This window comes from Sesamum indicum, linkage group LG10 (assembly GCF_026168435.1).
Source record: "Sesamum indicum cultivar Baizhima isolate 11 linkage group LG10, ASM2616843v1, whole genome shotgun sequence".
NCBI lineage: Eukaryota > Viridiplantae > Streptophyta > Magnoliopsida > Lamiales > Pedaliaceae > Sesamum > Sesamum indicum.
Genome location: NC_142666.1, coordinates 6,113,674 through 6,126,862, shown reverse-complemented (window position 1 = coordinate 6,126,862; position 13,189 = coordinate 6,113,674). Strand labels below are relative to the sequence as shown.

The 13,189-nt window shown below is 59.2% G+C and overlaps 28 non-coding genes across 28 annotated transcripts; all 28 read left to right on the top strand.

Annotated features, from left to right (window-relative positions):
• Nucleotides 1–187: 187 nt before the first annotated feature.
• On the top strand, nucleotides 188–306 carry LOC148785574 (5S ribosomal RNA). Its single transcript, XR_016068309.1, has one exon. It is a non-coding gene; the product is annotated as a 5S ribosomal RNA (ribosomal RNA).
• Nucleotides 307–661: 355 nt separating this feature from the next.
• On the top strand, nucleotides 662–780 carry LOC148785573 (5S ribosomal RNA). Its single transcript, XR_016062104.1, has one exon. It is a non-coding gene; the product is annotated as a 5S ribosomal RNA (ribosomal RNA).
• A 355-nt stretch (nucleotides 781–1,135) lies between these two features.
• Nucleotides 1,136–1,254, top strand: LOC148785572 (5S ribosomal RNA). Its single transcript, XR_016068308.1, has one exon. It is a non-coding gene; the product is annotated as a 5S ribosomal RNA (ribosomal RNA).
• Nucleotides 1,255–1,609: 355 nt separating this feature from the next.
• LOC148785571 (5S ribosomal RNA) lies at nucleotides 1,610–1,728 on the top strand. The gene has a single exon (XR_016068307.1). It is a non-coding gene; the product is annotated as a 5S ribosomal RNA (ribosomal RNA).
• Nucleotides 1,729–2,083: 355 nt separating this feature from the next.
• LOC148785570 (5S ribosomal RNA) lies at nucleotides 2,084–2,202 on the top strand. Its single transcript, XR_016062103.1, has one exon. It is a non-coding gene; the product is annotated as a 5S ribosomal RNA (ribosomal RNA).
• A 355-nt stretch (nucleotides 2,203–2,557) lies between these two features.
• Nucleotides 2,558–2,676, top strand: LOC148785569 (5S ribosomal RNA). Its single transcript, XR_016068306.1, has one exon. It is a non-coding gene; the product is annotated as a 5S ribosomal RNA (ribosomal RNA).
• Nucleotides 2,677–3,031: 355 nt separating this feature from the next.
• LOC148785568 (5S ribosomal RNA) lies at nucleotides 3,032–3,150 on the top strand. The gene has a single exon (XR_016068305.1). It is a non-coding gene; the product is annotated as a 5S ribosomal RNA (ribosomal RNA).
• Nucleotides 3,151–3,505: 355 nt separating this feature from the next.
• Nucleotides 3,506–3,624, top strand: LOC148785567 (5S ribosomal RNA). The gene has a single exon (XR_016062181.1). It is a non-coding gene; the product is annotated as a 5S ribosomal RNA (ribosomal RNA).
• Nucleotides 3,625–3,979: 355 nt separating this feature from the next.
• LOC148785566 (5S ribosomal RNA) lies at nucleotides 3,980–4,098 on the top strand. The gene has a single exon (XR_016062236.1). It is a non-coding gene; the product is annotated as a 5S ribosomal RNA (ribosomal RNA).
• A 355-nt stretch (nucleotides 4,099–4,453) lies between these two features.
• Nucleotides 4,454–4,572, top strand: LOC148785565 (5S ribosomal RNA). Its single transcript, XR_016068082.1, has one exon. It is a non-coding gene; the product is annotated as a 5S ribosomal RNA (ribosomal RNA).
• Nucleotides 4,573–4,927: 355 nt separating this feature from the next.
• LOC148785564 (5S ribosomal RNA) lies at nucleotides 4,928–5,046 on the top strand. The gene has a single exon (XR_016062114.1). It is a non-coding gene; the product is annotated as a 5S ribosomal RNA (ribosomal RNA).
• Nucleotides 5,047–5,401: 355 nt separating this feature from the next.
• On the top strand, nucleotides 5,402–5,520 carry LOC148785563 (5S ribosomal RNA). The gene has a single exon (XR_016062102.1). It is a non-coding gene; the product is annotated as a 5S ribosomal RNA (ribosomal RNA).
• A 355-nt stretch (nucleotides 5,521–5,875) lies between these two features.
• LOC148785562 (5S ribosomal RNA) lies at nucleotides 5,876–5,994 on the top strand. Its single transcript, XR_016068303.1, has one exon. It is a non-coding gene; the product is annotated as a 5S ribosomal RNA (ribosomal RNA).
• A 355-nt stretch (nucleotides 5,995–6,349) lies between these two features.
• LOC148785561 (5S ribosomal RNA) lies at nucleotides 6,350–6,468 on the top strand. Its single transcript, XR_016068302.1, has one exon. It is a non-coding gene; the product is annotated as a 5S ribosomal RNA (ribosomal RNA).
• Nucleotides 6,469–6,823: 355 nt separating this feature from the next.
• On the top strand, nucleotides 6,824–6,942 carry LOC148785560 (5S ribosomal RNA). Its single transcript, XR_016062100.1, has one exon. It is a non-coding gene; the product is annotated as a 5S ribosomal RNA (ribosomal RNA).
• Nucleotides 6,943–7,297: 355 nt separating this feature from the next.
• LOC148785559 (5S ribosomal RNA) lies at nucleotides 7,298–7,416 on the top strand. The gene has a single exon (XR_016068301.1). It is a non-coding gene; the product is annotated as a 5S ribosomal RNA (ribosomal RNA).
• Nucleotides 7,417–7,771: 355 nt separating this feature from the next.
• LOC148785558 (5S ribosomal RNA) lies at nucleotides 7,772–7,890 on the top strand. The gene has a single exon (XR_016068300.1). It is a non-coding gene; the product is annotated as a 5S ribosomal RNA (ribosomal RNA).
• Nucleotides 7,891–8,245: 355 nt separating this feature from the next.
• Nucleotides 8,246–8,364, top strand: LOC148785557 (5S ribosomal RNA). Its single transcript, XR_016062180.1, has one exon. It is a non-coding gene; the product is annotated as a 5S ribosomal RNA (ribosomal RNA).
• A 355-nt stretch (nucleotides 8,365–8,719) lies between these two features.
• On the top strand, nucleotides 8,720–8,838 carry LOC148785556 (5S ribosomal RNA). Its single transcript, XR_016062235.1, has one exon. It is a non-coding gene; the product is annotated as a 5S ribosomal RNA (ribosomal RNA).
• Nucleotides 8,839–9,193: 355 nt separating this feature from the next.
• Nucleotides 9,194–9,312, top strand: LOC148785555 (5S ribosomal RNA). Its single transcript, XR_016068080.1, has one exon. It is a non-coding gene; the product is annotated as a 5S ribosomal RNA (ribosomal RNA).
• A 355-nt stretch (nucleotides 9,313–9,667) lies between these two features.
• On the top strand, nucleotides 9,668–9,786 carry LOC148785554 (5S ribosomal RNA). The gene has a single exon (XR_016062113.1). It is a non-coding gene; the product is annotated as a 5S ribosomal RNA (ribosomal RNA).
• Nucleotides 9,787–10,141: 355 nt separating this feature from the next.
• On the top strand, nucleotides 10,142–10,260 carry LOC148785553 (5S ribosomal RNA). Its single transcript, XR_016062099.1, has one exon. It is a non-coding gene; the product is annotated as a 5S ribosomal RNA (ribosomal RNA).
• Nucleotides 10,261–10,615: 355 nt separating this feature from the next.
• Nucleotides 10,616–10,734, top strand: LOC148785552 (5S ribosomal RNA). The gene has a single exon (XR_016068299.1). It is a non-coding gene; the product is annotated as a 5S ribosomal RNA (ribosomal RNA).
• Nucleotides 10,735–11,089: 355 nt separating this feature from the next.
• LOC148785551 (5S ribosomal RNA) lies at nucleotides 11,090–11,208 on the top strand. The gene has a single exon (XR_016068298.1). It is a non-coding gene; the product is annotated as a 5S ribosomal RNA (ribosomal RNA).
• Nucleotides 11,209–11,563: 355 nt separating this feature from the next.
• LOC148785550 (5S ribosomal RNA) lies at nucleotides 11,564–11,682 on the top strand. The gene has a single exon (XR_016062178.1). It is a non-coding gene; the product is annotated as a 5S ribosomal RNA (ribosomal RNA).
• Nucleotides 11,683–12,037: 355 nt separating this feature from the next.
• On the top strand, nucleotides 12,038–12,156 carry LOC148785549 (5S ribosomal RNA). Its single transcript, XR_016061918.1, has one exon. It is a non-coding gene; the product is annotated as a 5S ribosomal RNA (ribosomal RNA).
• Nucleotides 12,157–12,511: 355 nt separating this feature from the next.
• LOC148785548 (5S ribosomal RNA) lies at nucleotides 12,512–12,630 on the top strand. Its single transcript, XR_016062317.1, has one exon. It is a non-coding gene; the product is annotated as a 5S ribosomal RNA (ribosomal RNA).
• Nucleotides 12,631–12,985: 355 nt separating this feature from the next.
• LOC148785547 (5S ribosomal RNA) lies at nucleotides 12,986–13,104 on the top strand. The gene has a single exon (XR_016068297.1). It is a non-coding gene; the product is annotated as a 5S ribosomal RNA (ribosomal RNA).
• Nucleotides 13,105–13,189: the final 85 nt, after the last annotated feature.

The window sequence follows — 13,189 nt, the reverse complement described above, 5'->3', positions numbered from 1 at the left end:
CACGAAATGTGGCCCAACGGGGCAAGCCCAGTTGTCCACGTCGTGGAGCTCGCGGCGAGCTTCGCGTGCATAGGCTGCTCGCGGCGTAGCTCCACCAGTGCGCAAAGTTACGCCCCCCGGAAGATTCGACGTCCCACCTGTCGCTCCGCTGCCAGAGCATAAAAGGTTAAAGCGCGCATATCTCAGCGGGTGCGATCATACCAGCACTAATGCACCGGATCCCATCAGAACTCCGAAGTCAAGCGTGCTTGGGCGAGAGTAGTACTAGGATGGGTGACCCCCTGGGAAGTCCTCGTGTTGCACCCCTTTTTGCGAACTGCTCCTCCCACCCGTCCAGCTTCCTGCTTTTTCTCGACCGTTCCGCGCACCCCAACCCCTGTATATCTCCCCATGAGACCCCACGGCCGACTCATCACGAATGCGGCCAACGATCGAAAACGCGCCGGAATCCACCGAAAACGGCGAAATTTGGGCCACGAAATGTGGCCCAACGGGGCAAGCCCAGTTGTCCACGTCGTGGAGCTCGCGGCGAGCTTCGCGTGCATAGGCTGCTCGCGGCGTAGCTCCACCAGTGCGCAAAGTTACGCCCCCCGGAAGATTCGACGTCCCACCTGTCGCTCCGCTGCTAGAGCATAAAAGGTTAAAGCGCGCATATCTCAGCGTGTGCGATCATACCAGCACTAATGCACCGGATCCCATCAGAACTCCGAAGTTAAGCGTGTCTGGGCGAGAGTAGTACTAGGATGGGTGACCCCCTGGGAAGTCCTCGTGTTGCACCCCTTTTTGCGAACTGCTCCTCCCACCCGTCCAGCTTCCCGCTTTTTCTCGACCGTTCCGCGCACCCCAACCCCTGTATATCTCCCCATGAGACCCCACGGCCGACTCATCACGAATGCGGCCAACGATCGAAAACGCGCCGGAATCCACCGAAAACGGCGAAATTTGGGCCACGAAATGTGGCCCAACGGGGCAAGCCCAATTGTCCACGTCGTGGAGCTCGCGGCGAGCTTCGCGTGCATAGGCTGCTCGCGGCGTAGCTCCACCAGTGCGCAAAGTTACGCCCCCCGGAAGATTCGACGTCCCACCTGTCGCTCCGCTGCCAGAGCATAAAAGGTTAAAGCGCGCATATCTCAGCGGGTGCGATCATACCAGCACTAATGCACCGGATCCCATCAGAACTCCGAAGTCAAGCGTGCTTGGGCGAGAGTAGTACTAGGATGGGTGACCCCCTGGGAAGTCCTCGTGTTGCACCCCTTTTTGCGAAATGCTCCTCCCACCCGTCCAGCTTCCTGCTTTTTCTCGACCGTTCCGCGCACCCCAACCCCTGTATATCTCCCCATGAGACCCCACGGCCGAATCATCACGAATGCGGCCAACGATCGAAAACGCGCCGGAATCCACCGAAAACGGTGAAATTTGGGCCACGAAATGTGGCCCAACGGGGCAAGCCCAGTTGTCCACGTCGTGGAGCTCGCGGCGAGCTTCGCGTGCATAGGCTGCTCGCGGCGTAGCTCCACCAGTGCGCAAAGTTACGCCCCCCGGAAGATTCGACGTCCCACCTGTCGCTCCGCTGCCAGAGCATAAAAGGTTAAAGCGCGCATATCTCAGCGGGTGCGATCATACCAGCACTAATGCACCGGATCCCATCAGAACTCCGAAGTCAAGCGTGCTTGGGCGAGAGTAGTACTAGGATGGGTGACCCCCTGGGAAGTCCTCGTGTTGCACCCCTTTTTGCGAACTGCTCCTCCCACCCGTCCAGCTTCCTGCTTTTTCTCGACCGTTCCGCGCACCCCAACCCCTGTATATCTCCCCATGAGACCCCATGGCCGACTCATCACGAATGCGGCCAACGATCGAAAACGCGCCGGAATCCACCGAAAACGGCGAAATTTGGGCCACGAAATGTGGCCCAACGGGGCAAGCCCAGTTGTCCACGTCGTGGAGCTCGCGGCGAGCTTCGCGTGCATAGGCTGCTCGCGGCGTAGCTCCACCAGTGCGCAAAGTTACGCCCCCCGGAAGATTCGACGTCCCACCTGTCGCTCCGCTGCTAGAGCATAAAAGGTTAAAGCGCGCATATCTCAGCGTGTGCGATCATACCAGCACTAATGCACCGGATCCCATCAGAACTCCGAAGTTAAGCGTGTCTGGGCGAGAGTAGTACTAGGATGGGTGACCCCCTGGGAAGTCCTCGTGTTGCACCCCTTTTTGCGAACTGCTCCTCCCACCCGTCCAGCTTACCGCTTTTTCTCGACCGTTCCGCGCACCCCAACCCCTGTATATCTCCCCATGAGACCCCACGGCCGACTCATCACGAATGCGGCCAACGATCGAAAACGCGCCGGAATCCACCGAAAACGGCGAAATTTGGGCCACGAAATGTGGCCCAACGGGGCAAGCCCAATTGTCCACGTCGTGGAGCTCGCGGCGAGCTTCGCGTGCATAGGCTGCTCGCGGCGTAGCTCCACCAGTGCGCAAAGTTACGCCCCCCGGAAGATTCGACGTCCCACCTGTCGCTCCGCTGCCAGAGCATAAAAGGTTAAAGCGCGCATATCTCAGCGGGTGCGATCATACCAGCACTAATGCACCGGATCCCATCAGAACTCCGAAGTCAAGCGTGCTTGGGCGAGAGTAGTACTAGGATGGGTGACCCCCTGGGAAGTCCTCGTGTTGCACCCCTTTTTGCGAAATGCTCCTCCCACCCGTCCAGCTTCCTGCTTTTTCTCGACCGTTCCGCGCACCCCAACCCCTGTATATCTCCCCATGAGACCCCACGGCCGACTCATCACGAATGCGGCCAACGATCGAAAACGCGCCGGAATCCACCGAAAACGGCGAAATTCGGGCCACGAAATGTGGCCCAACGGGGCAAGCCCAGTTGTCCACGTCGTGGAGCTCGCGGCGAGCTTCGCGTGCATAGGCTGCTCGCGGCGTAGCTCCACCAGTGCGCAAAGTTACGCCCCCCGGAAGATTCGACGTCCCACCTGTCGCTCCGCTGCCAGAGCATAAAAGGTTAAAGCGCGCATATCTCAGCGGGTGCGATCATACCAGCACTAATGCACCGGATCCCATCAGAACTCCGAAGTCAAGCGTGCTTGGGCGAGAGTAGTACTAGGATGGGTGACCCCCTGGGAAGTCCTCGTGTTGCACCCCTTTTTGCGAACTGCTCCTCCCACCCGTCCAGCTTCCTGCTTTTTCTCGACCGTTCCGCGCACCCCAACCCCTGTATATCTCCCCATGAGACCCCACGGCCGACTCATCATGAATGCGGCCAACGATCGAAAACGCGCCGGAATCCACCGAAAACGGTGAAATTTGGGCCACGAAATGTGGCCCAACGGGGCAAGCCCAGTTGTCCACGTCGTGGAGCTCGCGGCGAGCTTCGCGTGCATAGGCTGCTCGCGGCGTAGCTCCACCAGTGCGCAAAGTTACGCCCCCCGCAAGATTCGACGTCCCACCTGTCGCTCCGCTGCTAGAGCATAAAAGGTTAAAGCGCGCATATCTCAACGGGTGCGATCATACCAGCACTAATGCACCGGATCCCATCAGAACTCCGAAGTTAAGCGTGTTTGGGCGAGAGTAGTACTAGGATGGGTGACCCCCTGGGAAGTCCTCGTGTAGCACCCCTTTTTGCGAACTGCTCCTCCCACCCGTCCAGCTTCCCGCTTTTTCTCGACCGTTCCGCGCACCCCAACCCCTGTATATCTCCCCATGAGACCCCACGGCCGACTCATCACGAATGCGGCCAACGATCGAAAACGCGCCGGAATCCACCGAAAACGGTGAAATTTGGGCCACGAAATGTGGCCCAACGGGGCAAGCCCAGTTGTCCACGTCGTGGAGCTCGCGGCGAGCTTCGCGTGCATAGGCTGCTCGCGGCGTGGCTCCACCAGTGCGCAAAGTTACGCCCCCCGGAAGATTCGACGTCCCACCTGTCGCTCCGCTGCTAGAGCATAAAAGGTTAAAGCGCGCATATCTCAGCGGGTGCGATCATACCAGCACTAATGCACCGGATCCCATCAGAACTCCGAAGTTAAGCGTGCCAGGGCAAGAGTAGTACTAGGATGGGTGAACCCCTGGGAAGTCCTCGTGTTGCACCCCTTTTTGCGAAATGCTCCTCCGACCCGTCCAGCTTCCTGCTTTTTCTCGACCGTTCCGCACACCCCAACCCCTGTATATCTCCCCCTGAGACCCCACGGCCGACTCATCACGAATGCGGCCAACGATCGAAAACGCGCCGGAATCCACCGAAAACGGCGAAATTTGGGCCACGAAATGTGGCCCAACGGGGCAAGCCCAGCTGTCCACGTCGTGGAGCTCGCGGCGAGCTTCGCGTGCATAGGCTGCTCGCGGCGTAGCTCCACCAGTGCGCAAAGTTACGCCCCCCGGAAGATTCGACGTCCCACCTGTCGCTCCGCTGCCAGAGCATAAAAGGTTAAAGCGCGCATATCTCAGCGGGTGCGATCATACCAGCACTAATGCACCGGATCCCATCAGAACTCCGAAGTTAAGCGTGCTTGGGCGAGAGTAGTACTAGGATGGGTGACCCCTTGGGAAGTCCTCGTGTTGCACCCCTTTTTGCGAACTGCTCCTCCCACCCGTCCAGCTTCCTGCTTTTTCTCGACCGTTCCGCGCACCCCAACCCCTGTATATCTCCCCATGAGACCCCACGGCCGACTCATCACGAATGCGGCCAACGATCGAAAACGCGCCGGAATCCACCGAAAACGGTGAAATTTGGGCCACGAAATGTGGCCCAACGGGGCAAGCCCAGTTGTCCACGTCGTGGAGCTCGCGGCGAGCTTCGCGTGCATAGGCTGCTCGCGGCGTAGCTCCACCAGTGCGCAAAGTTACGCCCCCCGGAAGATTCGACGTCCCACCTGTCGCTCCGCTGCTAGAGCATAAAAGGTTAAAGCGCGCATATCTCATCGTGTGCGATCATACCAGCACTAATGCACCGGATCCCATCAGAACTCTGAAGTTAAGCGTGCTTGGGCGAGAGTAGTACTAGGATGGGTGACCCCCTGGGAAGTCCTCGTGTTGCACCCCTTTTTGCGAAATGCTCCTCCGACCCGTCCAGCTTCCTACTTTTTCTCGACCGTTCCGCACACCCCAACCCCTGTATATCTCCCCATGAGACCCCACGGCCGACTCATCACGAATGCGGCCAACGATCGAAAACGCGCCGGAATCCACCGAAAACGGCGAAATTTGGGCCACGAAATGTGGCCCAACGGGGCAAGCCCAATTGTCCACGTCGTGGAGCTCGCGGCGAGCTTCGCGTGCATAGGCTGCTCGCGGCGTCGCTCCACCAGTGCGCAAAGTTACGCCCCCCGGAAGATTCGACGTCCCACCTGTCGCTCCGCTGCTAGAGCATAAAAGGTTAAAGCGCGCATATCTCAGCGTGTGCGATCATACCAGCACTAATGCACCGGATCCCATCAGAACTCCGAAGTTAAGCGTGTCTGGGCGAGAGTAGTACTAGGATGGGTGACCCCCTGGGAAGTCCTCGTGTTGCACCCCTTTTTGCGAACTGCTCCTCCCACCCGTCCAGCTTCCCGCTTTTTCTCGACCGTTCCGCGCACCCCAACCCCTGTATATCTCCCCATGAGACCCCACGGCCGACTCATCACGAATGCGGCCAACGATCGAAAACGCGCCGGAATCCACCGAAAACGGCGAAATTTGGGCCACGAAATGTGGCCCAACGGGGCAAGCCCAATTGTCCACGTCGTGGAGCTCGCGGCGAGCTTCGCGTGCATAGGCTGCTCGCGGCGTAGCTCCACCAGTGCGCAAAGTTACGCCCCCCGGAAGATTCGACGTCCCACCTGTCGCTCCGCTGCCAGAGCATAAAAGGTTAAAGCGCGCATATCTCAGCGGGTGCGATCATACCAGCACTAATGCACCGGATCCCATCAGAACTCCGAAGTCAAGCGTGCTTGGGCGAGAGTAGTACTAGGATGGGTGACCCCCTGGGAAGTCCTCGTGTTGCACCCCTTTTTGCGAAATGCTCCTCCCACCCGTCCAGCTTCCTGCTTTTTCTCGACCGTTCCGCGCACCCCAACCCCTGTATATCTCCCCATGAGACCCCACGGCCGACTCATCACGAATGCGGCCAACGATCGAAAACGCGCCGGAATCCACCGAAAACGGCGAAATTCGGGCCACGAAATGTGGCCCAACGGGGCAAGCCCAGTTGTCCACGTCGTGGAGCTCGCGCCGAGCTTCGCGTGCATAGGCTGCTCGCGGCGTAGCTCCACCAGTGCGCAAAGTTACGCCCCCCGGAAGATTCGACGTCCCACCTGTCGCTCCGCTGCCAGAGCATAAAAGGTTAAAGCGCGCATATCTCAGCGGGTGCGATCATACCAGCACTAATGCACCGGATCCCATCAGAACTCCGAAGTCAAGCGTGCTTGGGCGAGAGTAGTACTAGGATGGGTGACCCCCTGGGAAGTCCTCGTGTTGCACCCCTTTTTGCGAACTGCTCCTCCCACCCGTCCAGCTTCCCGCTTTTTCTCGACCGTTCCGCGCACCCCAACCCCTGTATATCTCCCCATGAGACCCCACGGCCGACTCATCACGAATGCGGCCAACGATCGAAAACGCGCCGGAATCCACCGAAAACGGCGAAATTTGGGCCACGAAATGTGGCCCAACGGGGCAAGCCCAATTGTCCACGTCGTGGAGCTCGCGGCGAGCTTCGCGTGCATAGGCTGCTCGCGGCGTAGCTCCACCAGTGCGCAAAGTTACGCCCCCCGGAAGATTCGACGTCCCACCTGTCGCTCCGCTGCTAGAGCATAAAAGGTTAAAGCGCGCATATCTCAGCGTGTGCGATCATACCAGCACTAATGCACCGGATCCCATCAGAACTCCGAAGTTAAGCGTGTCTGGGCGAGAGTAGTACTAGGATGGGTGACCCCCTGGGAAGTCCTCGTGTTGCACCCCTTTTTGCGAACTGCTCCTCCCACCCGTCCAGCTTCCCGCTTTTTCTCGACCGTTCCGCGCACCCCAACCCCTGTATATCTCCCCATGAGACCCCACGGCCGACTCATCACGAATGCGGCCAACGATCGAAAACGCGCCGGAATCCACCGAAAACGGCGAAATTTGGGCCACGAAATGTGGCCCAACGGGGCAAGCCCAATTGTCCACGTCGTGGAGCTCGCGGCGAGCTTCGCGTGCATAGGCTGCTCGCGGCGTAGCTCCACCAGTGCGCAAAGTTACGCCCCCCGGAAGATTCGACGTCCCACCTGTCGCTCCGCTGCCAGAGCATAAAAGGTTAAAGCGCGCATATCTCAGCGGGTGCGATCATACCAGCACTAATGCACCGGATCCCATCAGAACTCCGAAGTCAAGCGTGCTTGGGCGAGAGTAGTACTAGGATGGGTGACCCCCTGGGAAGTCCTCGTGTTGCACCCCTTTTTGCGAAATGCTCCTCCCACCCGTCCAGCTTCCTGCTTTTTCTCGACCGTTCCGCGCACCCCAACCCCTGTATATCTCCCCATGAGACCCCACGGCCGACTCATCACGAATGCGGCCAACGATCGAAAACGCGCCGGAATCCACCGAAAACGGCGAAATTCGGGCCACGAAATGTGGCCCAACGGGGCAAGCCCAGTTGTCCACGTCGTGGAGCTCGCGGCGAGCTTCGCGTGCATAGGCTGCTCGCGGCGTAGCTCCACCAGTGCGCAAAGTTACGCCCCCCGGAAGATTCGACGTCCCACCTGTCGCTCCGCTGCCAGAGCATAAAAGGTTAAAGCGCGCATATCTCAGCGGGTGCGATCATACCAGCACTAATGCACCGGATCCCATCAGAACTCCGAAGTCAAGCGTGCTTGGGCGAGAGTAGTACTAGGATGGGTGACCCCCTGGGAAGTCCTCGTGTTGCACCCCTTTTTGCGAACTGCTCCTCCCACCCGTCCAGCTTCCTGCTTTTTCTCGACCGTTCCGCGCACCCCAACCCCTGTATATCTCCCCATGAGACCCCACGGCCGACTCATCATGAATGCGGCCAACGATCGAAAACGCGCCGGAATCCACCGAAAACGGTGAAATTTGGGCCACGAAATGTGGCCCAACGGGGCAAGCCCAGTTGTCCACGTCGTGGAGCTCGCGGCGAGCTTCGCGTGCATAGGCTGCTCGCGGCGTAGCTCCACCAGTGCGCAAAGTTACGCCCCCCGCAAGATTCGACGTCCCACCTGTCGCTCCGCTGCTAGAGCATAAAAGGTTAAAGCGCGCATATCTCAACGGGTGCGATCATACCAGCACTAATGCACCGGATCCCATCAGAACTCCGAAGTTAAGCGTGTTTGGGCGAGAGTAGTACTAGGATGGGTGACCCCCTGGGAAGTCCTCGTGTAGCACCCCTTTTTGCGAACTGCTCCTCCCACCCGTCCAGCTTCCCGCTTTTTCTCGACCGTTCCGCGCACCCCAACCCCTGTATATCTCCCCATGAGACCCCACGGCCGACTCATCACGAATGCGGCCAACGATCGAAAACGCGCCGGAATCCACCGAAAACGGTGAAATTTGGGCCACGAAATGTGGCCCAACGGGGCAAGCCCAGTTGTCCACGTCGTGGAGCTCGCGGCGAGCTTCGCGTGCATAGGCTGCTCGCGGCGTGGCTCCACCAGTGCGCAAAGTTACGCCCCCCGGAAGATTCGACGTCCCACCTGTCGCTCCGCTGCTAGAGCATAAAAGGTTAAAGCGCGCATATCTCAGCGGGTGCGATCATACCAGCACTAATGCACCGGATCCCATCAGAACTCCGAAGTTAAGCGTGCCAGGGCAAGAGTAGTACTAGGATGGGTGAACCCCTGGGAAGTCCTCGTGTTGCACCCCTTTTTGCGAAATGCTCCTCCGACCCGTCCAGCTTCCTGCTTTTTCTCGACCGTTCCGCACACCCCAACCCCTGTATATCTCCCCCTGAGACCCCACGGCCGACTCATCACGAATGCGGCCAACGATCGAAAACGCGCCGGAATCCACCGAAAACGGCGAAATTTGGGCCACGAAATGTGGCCCAACGGGGCAAGCCCAGCTGTCCACGTCGTGGAGCTCGCGGCGAGCTTCGCGTGCATAGGCTGCTCGCGGCGTAGCTCCACCAGTGCGCAAAGTTACGCCCCCCGGAAGATTCGACGTCCCACCTGTCGCTCCGCTGCCAGAGCATAAAAGGTTAAAGCGCGCATATCTCAGCGGGTGCGATCATACCAGCACTAATGCACCGGATCCCATCAGAACTCCGAAGTTAAGCGTGCTTGGGCGAGAGTAGTACTAGGATGGGTGACCCCTTGGGAAGTCCTCGTGTTGCACCCCTTTTTGCGAACTGCTCCTCCCACCCGTCCAGCTTCCTGCTTTTTCTCGACCGTTCCGCGCACCCCAACCCCTGTATATCTCCCCATGAGACCCCACGGCCGACTCATCACGAATGCGGCCAACGATCGAAAACGCGCCGGAATCCACCGAAAACGGTGAAATTTGGGCCACGAAATGTGGCCCAACGGGGCAAGCCCAGTTGTCCACGTCGTGGAGCTCGCGGCGAGCTTCGCGTGCATAGGCTGCTCGCGGCGTAGCTCCACCAGTGCGCAAAGTTACGCCCCCCGGAAGATTCGACGTCCCACCTGTCGCTCCGCTGCTAGAGCATAAAAGGTTAAAGCGCGCATATCTCATCGTGTGCGATCATACCAGCACTAATGCACCGGATCCCATCAGAACTCTGAAGTTAAGCGTGCTTGGGCGAGAGTAGTACTAGGATGGGTGACCCCCTGGGAAGTCCTCGTGTTGCACCCCTTTTTGCGAAATGCTCCTCCGACCCGTCCAGCTTCCTACTTTTTCTCGACCGTTCCGCACACCCCAACCCCTGTATATCTCCCCATGAGACCCCACGGCCGACTCATCACGAATGCGGCCAACGATCGAAAACGCGCCGGAATCCACCGAAAACGGCGAAATTTGGGCCACGAAATGTGGCCCAACGGGGCAAGCCCAATTGTCCACGTCGTGGAGCTCGCGGCGAGCTTCGCGTGCATAGGCTGCTCGCGGCGTCGCTCCACCAGTGCGCAAAGTTACGCCCCCCGGAAGATTCGACGTCCCACCTGTCGCTCCGCTGCTAGAGCATAAAAGGTTAAAGCGCGCATATCTCAGCGTGTGCGATCATACCAGCACTAATGCACCGGATCCCATCAGAACTCCGAAGTTAAGCGTGTCTGGGCGAGAGTAGTACTAGGATGGGTGACCCCCTGGGAAGTCCTCGTGTTGCACCCCTTTTTGCGAACTGCTCCTCCCACCCGTCCAGCTTCCCGCTTTTTCTCGACCGTTCCGCGCACCCCAACCCCTGTATATCTCCCCATGAGACCCCACGGCCGACTCATCACGAATGCGGCCAACGATCGAAAACGCGCCGGAATCCACCGAAAACGGCGAAATTTGGGCCACGAAATGTGGCCCAACGGGGCAAGCCCAATTGTCCACGTCGTGGAGCTCGCGGCGAGCTTCGCGTGCATAGGCTGCTCGCGGCGTAGCTCCACCAGTGCGCAAAGTTACGCCCCCCGGAAGATTCGACGTCCCACCTGTCGCTCCGCTGCCAGAGCATAAAAGGTTAAAGCGCGCATATCTCAGCGGGTGCGATCATACCAGCACTAATGCACCGGATCCCATCAGAACTCCGAAGTCAAGCGTGCTTGGGCGAGAGTAGTACTAGGATGGGTGACCCCCTGGGAAGTCCTCGTGTTGCACCCCTTTTTGCGAAATGCTCCTCCCACCCGTCCAGCTTCCTGCTTTTTCTCGACCGTTCCGCGCACCCCAACCCCTGTATATCTCCCCATGAGACCCCACGGCCGACTCATCACGAATGCGGCCAACGATCGAAAACGCGCCGGAATCCACCGAAAACGGCGAAATTCGGGCCACGAAATGTGGCCCAACGGGGCAAGCCCAGTTGTCCACGTCGTGGAGCTCGCGCCGAGCTTCGCGTGCATAGGCTGCTCGCGGCGTAGCTCCACCAGTGCGCAAAGTTACGCCCCCCGGAAGATTCGACGTCCCACCTGTCGCTCCGCTGCCAGAGCATAAAAGGTTAAAGCGCGCATATCTCAGCGGGTGCGATCATACCAGCACTAATGCACCGGATCCCATCAGAACTCCGAAGTCAAGCGTGCTTGGGCGAGAGTAGTACTAGGATGGGTGACCCCCTGGGAAGTCCTCGTGTTGCACCCCTTTTTGCGAACTGCTCCTCCCACCCGTCCAGCTTCCTGCTTTTTCTCGACCGTTCCGCGCACCCCAACCCCTGTATATCTCCCCATGAGACCCCACGGCCGACTCATCATGAATGCGGCCAACGATCGAAAACGCGCCGGAATCCACCGAAAACGGTGAAATTTGGGCCACGAAATGTGGCCCAACGGGGCAAGCCCAGTTGTCCACGTCGTGGAGCTCGCGGCGAGCTTCGCGTGCATAGGCTGCTCGCGGCGTAGCTCCACCAGTGCGCAAAGTTACGCCCCCCGCAAGATTCGACGTCCCACCTGTCGCTCCGCTGCTAGAGCATAAAAGGTTAAAGCGCGCATATCTCAACGGGTGCGATCATACCAGCACTAATGCACCGGATCCCATCAGAACTCCGAAGTTAAGCGTGTTTGGGCGAGAGTAGTACTAGGATGGGTGACCCCCTGGGAAGTCCTCGTGTAGCACCCCTTTTTGCGAACTGCTCCTCCCACCCGTCCAGCTTCCCGCTTTTTCTCGACCGTTCCGCGCACCCCAACCCCTGTATATCTCCCCATGAGACCCCACGGCCGACTCATCACGAATGCGGCCAACGATCGAAAACGCGCCGGAATCCACCGAAAACGGTGAAATTTGGGCCACGAAATGTGGCCCAACGGGGCAAGCCCAGTTGTCCACGTCGTGGAGCTCGCGGCGAGCTTCGCGTGCATAGGCTGCTCGCGGCGTGGCTCCACCAGTGCGCAAAGTTACGCCCCCCGGAAGATTCGACGTCCCACCTGTCGCTCCGCTGCTAGAGCATAAAAGGTTAAAGCGCGCATATCTCAGCGGGTGCGATCATACCAGCACTAATGCACCGGATCCCATCAGAACTCCGAAGTTAAGCGTGCCAGGGCAAGAGTAGTACTAGGATGGGTGACCCCCTGGGAAGTCCTCGTGTTGCACCCCTTTTTGCGAAATGCTCCTCCGACCCGTCCAGCTTCCTGCTTTTTCTCGACCGTTCCGCACACCCCAACCCCTGTATATCTCCCCCTGAGACCCCACGGCCGACTCATCACGAATGCGGCCAACGATCGAAAACGCGCCGGAATCCACCGAAAACGGCGAAATTTGGGCCACGAAATGTGGCCCAACGGGGCAAGCCCAGCTGTCCACGTCGTGGAGCTCGCGGCAAGCTTCGCGTGCATAGGCTGCTCGCGGCGTAGCTCCACCAGTGCGCAAAGTTACGCCCCCCGGAAGATTCGACGTCCCACCTGTCGCTCCGCTGCCAGAGCATAAAAGGTTAAAGCGCGCATATCTCAGCGGGTGCGATCATACCAGCACTAATGCACCGGATCCCATCAGAACTCCGAAGTTAAGCGTGCTTGGGCGAGAGTAGTACTAGGATGGGTGACCCCCTGGGAAGTCCTCGTGTTGCACCCCTTTTTGCGAACTGCTCCTCCCACCCGTCCAGCTTCCTGCTTTTTCTCGACCGTTCCGCGCACCCCAACCCCTGTATATCTCCCCATGAGACCCCACGGCCGACTCATCACGAATGCGGCCAACGATCGAAAACGCGCCGGAATCCACCGAAAACGGCGAAATTCGGGCCACGAAATGTGGCCCAACGGGGCAAGCCCAGTTGTCCACGTCGTGGAGCTCGCGCCGAGCTTCGCGTGCATAGGCTGCTCGCGGCGTAGCTCCACCAGTGCGCAAAGTTACGCCCCCCGGAAGATTCGACGTCCCACCTGTCGCTCCGCTGCCAGAGCATAAAAGGTTAAAGCGCGCATATCTCAGCGGGTGCGATCATACCAGCACTAATGCACCGGATCCCATCAGAACTCCGAAGTCAAGCGTGCTTGGGCGAGAGTAGTACTAGGATGGGTGACCCCCTGGGAAGTCCTCGTGTTGCACCCCTTTTTGCGAACTGCTCCTCCCACCCGTCCAGCTTCCTGCTTTTTCTCGACCGTTCCGCGCACCCCAACCCCTGTATATCTCCCCA